This window comes from Delphinapterus leucas, chromosome 2, assembly GCF_059928025.1.
Source record: "Delphinapterus leucas isolate spDelLeu-1000000601 "Yukka" chromosome 2, BTC_Dleu_Yukka2, whole genome shotgun sequence".
In the NCBI taxonomy this organism is placed as follows: Eukaryota; Metazoa; Chordata; class Mammalia; order Artiodactyla; family Monodontidae; genus Delphinapterus; species Delphinapterus leucas.
Genome location: NC_143130.1, coordinates 26,129,252 through 26,133,933, shown reverse-complemented (window position 1 = coordinate 26,133,933; position 4,682 = coordinate 26,129,252). Strand labels below are relative to the sequence as shown.

The following is a 4,682-nucleotide window of genomic DNA, read 5'->3' as shown; positions in this document are numbered from 1 at the left end:
TGTCAGACTGAAGGACACCACCAGCCGTTCTCAAAACAGTATCTGTGAATAGCTACCAGCTGCAACCGTATGGTCTCAAGGTCTCCCCTTGTAACTATGCAACCATTTCAGACCCCAACCAATCCTTGCTTAACAAGCACCCTTACTGCTTGCCGGCTCCAATTATAATTCTTGACAAGCAACTTACGTAACTCTGTGGTTTTTGCCTTTATAAGCCTCGCCTATTTTGTAGTCTGGAGAACACGATTCAAGTGCTTCTTGGATCTGTGTCTCCTGGGCTAACGTCCTCAGTTTGGCAAGAATAAAACTCTTTTCTATTCCTATTATAGATTGTTTATTGATTATTTCCATCAACATACCTAAACCTAACATTCCCCTTGAAAGAAAATTTACCCTCGTTTTAAGTCACTGTGATGGCTTTGGCAAAATTTTAAAGAATCAAATCATGAAGGTTAAGAGATAAGGACTTCATCTACAAGCAACGAGATTTTGTTGATTCCCTCCTACTCTGGGGAAAACCCTTAATCTTGTCTCTCCAGTCATTCTGACCAAGGACAATGTGACATTTAGGGAGGAAGTCTGCTCCATTGGAAGCAGGCATTTTTGCCTCCCCAGACTGGATTTCCACTTGGATCAAAGACCAGTCTACACTGTCTTGGCCACGTTCAATTTTAAACATGGCTTCTGTCATCAACAGTCCATCGAAACTGAAAGCACCGAAGGGGTCCACCTATAGCATGTCCTAAAACCAGGGTCTATTTTGGCTTCCTGGACATGCGCACCTGCTGTATTTCCTCAGTTTGTCTGAAATTCACATCAGGGACTCTTTCTTAGTTTCTTACTCCCCTGGAACTTCTAATTTTCAGGGTTCTTCTACATCCTTCTATTCTTATCACTCAACTCTGGTGTCCTCTCCTGGCTTCCAGGCCACACATCTCCAATCTGCATCTTCTGCCAGTCTCACTGCTGAGCAGTGGGTGTTCGTCCAAATGCTGGCAGGCCAGCTCCACTAGGGTTTCCATCACAGACATCTCAAACTCATCACGTTCGAAACAAAACTGTCATTTTTTAAATTTATTTTGAAAAAAATTTTTAAATCTATTTTACTGAAGCATAGTTGATTTACAATGTTGCATTAGTTTCTTCTGTACAGCAGGGTGTCTCGGATATATATATATATATATTCTTTTTCATATTCTTTTCCATGATGGTTTATCACAGGATATTGACTATAGTTCCCTGTGCTATACAGTAGGACCTTGTTGTTTATCCATCCTATATATAATAGTTTGCATCTGCTCATCCCAAACTCCCACTCCATCCCTCCCCCACCCCCACCCCCTTGGCAACCACAAGTCTGTTTTCTATGTCTGTAAGTCTGTTTCTAAAACCATGATTTTAATCTCACCAAACCCGTGTCTCCTTTTGGGTCTCCCAACTTCCTGAAGGAACACATTAGACATTAAGTTGTCAGAAACCTTCTCCTCTCCTATTCCTACAGCAACATGATAAATAACAAGTAAAATGGTACAACCTCTCTGGAAACAGTTTGGTAGTTTCTTAAAAAACTAAGTATGTGGCTACCATACAAACTTGTAATTGTACTCCTAGACACTGATGGCAAAGAAATGAAAACTTATGTTCACACAATATCATCTACACAAATATTTATAGACACTTTATGCTTAATAGCCAAAAATTGGAAGCAGGCCAAATGTCTTTCAATGGATGAATGGTTAAATTGTGGCACATCCATACCATAGAGTATAGTCAATGAAAAACCAAGCTATTGATACAACTTGGATGAATCCTTATCTGAATTATGCTGAATGAAAAAAAAAAGGCAATCCCCCTAAGTTATGTTCTATATGATTCCACTTACACAACATTATTGAAATGACTAAATTATAGGAGCAGAGGACAGAGGGCTGTAGGAAGGCAGGAAGTCACGTGATGGGAATGGTCTGTATCTTGACTGTATCAGTGTAAACATCCTGACGGTGATACTTTGCTATAGCTTACAGGTAGATTATCACTGTAGATAATACAGGTAGATTACATCGTAGAAAGATTTACAGGTAGATTTACATTGTAGAAAGCTGGGTAAAAGATACCCGGGTTCTCTTCATATTATTTCTTACAACTGAATGTGAGTCTCCAGTCACTTCAAAATGAAAATAATTTTTAAATTTAATTTAAAAATACATAAATTTGTTTGTCAAACCGTCTCATGAGTCGGGAGCCATCCAAAAGACAGAAAAACATACAATAAAGATTCTTCTCTATTCTTGTCATTTTCTTTGACCCTAACACAATGCTACACACTTTCTCTGTATTTTAAAACCAGCTTAGAGCACAGCTAGGATATCTGAGCTCCAACTTTGTCATGTAAAGACCAGAGCATGTTTGAAGTCTTCATTCAGAAAAACAATGCAAAATTGGCATCCATCCTGGTCAGAAGATGAAACTATTTGTGCCAGAAATGTTAACAATGAAGTTCCCTTCTTTGACAACAACGATTTTAATGTGATTGCAAATAAATTAAATTTGCAAACAATTATTTTGTGTTATCACCTGGACCTTAACTATACAAGGTGGCTGTCCATGTCCTGGGGAGTAAGGGCATATTTTCATTTTGTAGATTAGATCAGTGCCTCAACTTGGGTGCACCTAATGCAGCTTTAGTCAACAAAAGTTTCCTTAAGGCTGATAAGATTACAATGCTAAGGAATAGAAAACAACTGCTGTGTTGTAACAGCTGGTACAGATGTTGACAAGACAAGAACTTCCTATTGTGGGAAAAATTTTTCATTACATTGCAGCAAGTAGAGAAATTGATGTAGTTCAATTACCCAAAAACGGCTCCATTTATGATGCAGTTTGGAATTTGTACTATTTACCGTGTCATGCCCGCCAAATGTGATTCTGCATTTAAGTTGGGACTGGTTGTCCTAAGGCAGACTGCGACAGCCCTTGTGGACACATGTTAGTAGCATCTGAACTTGACAATCTGAGGAGATGAAGGAAGTGTAGGATATTGCAAACTACAAACTCGTTTCTAAACCTGTCTCCTCTAAATATTCTAAATATTTTCCTTGGTGCCCAGGTGGTGAGCACATTTTAACGATCACCTGTCCTCTTGGATAATGTGTTAACACTGGGTACGAGATTTGGCATTAACCCAGCTGTATCTTGCACAATTAGAATATACCTTCAAATGCAGAAATATGACAGGTTTCTTGGCAGCCATTTTTGGATGGAATATTTACAGGAAAGACAATAATTTACCAAGCAGTTCTAAGTGAAGTCCCAGTGAAGAATATAAACTTGCAACATCTTGTAAGTTTTAAGAAATGAACCAGTCACCGATTCTGAACTGCATGAGGAAGAACCATCCCAGAATAAGAAACCACCACCTGGAAATGAAAAGTCACCAACAAAAACAGCCGTTAATAATTAAAGGATGCATGAGGCTGAGACAGCAGAGAGCAAGAGGTGACAAGAGTCCAGATTTGACTCCTCTCCCACCTAGCAAAGCCACCATGAAAGACAGCCTCTCAGTCACCTCCCAGAGACCCTGAGACAGACAAACAGACCCAAAACCTAAAGAAGAAGACGTAGGCAATTGAACAGCTGAAAGAACAAACAGTACCTGGAAAACAGCTAGAAAAACATCAACGGGAGAAAATGCAGCAAGAGAGAGCCTTTCTCCACGAGCCAAAGACGTGGAATTGGGAATTTAAGATACACAGAAAGCGAGCAAGTTACCAGAAACCAGTGCAAACATTTCTTCTGTTAAACACACTGACATCTCTGGAATACCTATGTGCTCATCCTTAATGTTCATCTATAACTTTAACAATTCATTCCAGATTTTTTTTAAAAAATAGAGCAAGAAACCTAAAATACTTAAGAATAAATCTAACAAGTAATGTCCAAGAACTCTACACTGAAAACTATAGGAAAATTAATTAATTAATTTTAAAAAAAGTTGCAGAGGGAAATTAAAGAGAGCCAAAAGTATATCATGTTCCTGGATGTGAAACCTCAATATTCTAGATGTTCATTCCCTCCAGAACATATCTACACATTCTGTGCAATTAAATAAAATTCAGCATGAATTTTGTAATAATTGACAAGTTGTAACTAAAATTTATATGGAAATACAAAGAAGCTAGAAGAACCAAAGTGATTTTTTAAAAACAGAACGAAGTAAGAGGATTTACCCCAGCCGATTTCAGGATTTATTCTAAACCCCAAGTCAACAAGACTGCACGATACTGGTGACAAAGTAGATCTAAGGAACTGAAGAGAAAGCTGAGACAATAGTTTGTCGACTTTGGCTCTATTGATATTTGGGGACAGATAACTGTTTGTTGTGAGGGCTGTTGTGTGCATTGTAGAATGTTCAGCTACACCCCTGGCCTCCATGCACTAGATGCTGGGAGCACCCCTGAGTTGTGGCAGCTTAAAATGTCCAGACATTGTCAAATATTCCCTGAGAGGCAAAATCACCCCCCAGTTCAGAACTACTGGTTTAGAACTACTGGTTGACCTACACATACATGGTAAATGACAAAGATACCAGATAATTCAATGAGAAGTGCAAAGTCATCTCAACAAATGATAACAGAAAATTACACATAGATCCTTCACTCATGCCATACACTAAAACACTTGAA

The 4,682-nt window shown here is 38.6% G+C and overlaps 1 pseudogene; it reads left to right on the top strand.

The window, feature by feature from the left end:
* The first annotated feature begins 2,172 nt into the window (after positions 1-2,172).
* LOC111170131 (eukaryotic translation initiation factor 2A pseudogene) lies at positions 2,173-3,847 on the top strand (annotated as a pseudogene).
* The last annotated feature ends 835 nt before the right edge of the window (positions 3,848-4,682 follow it).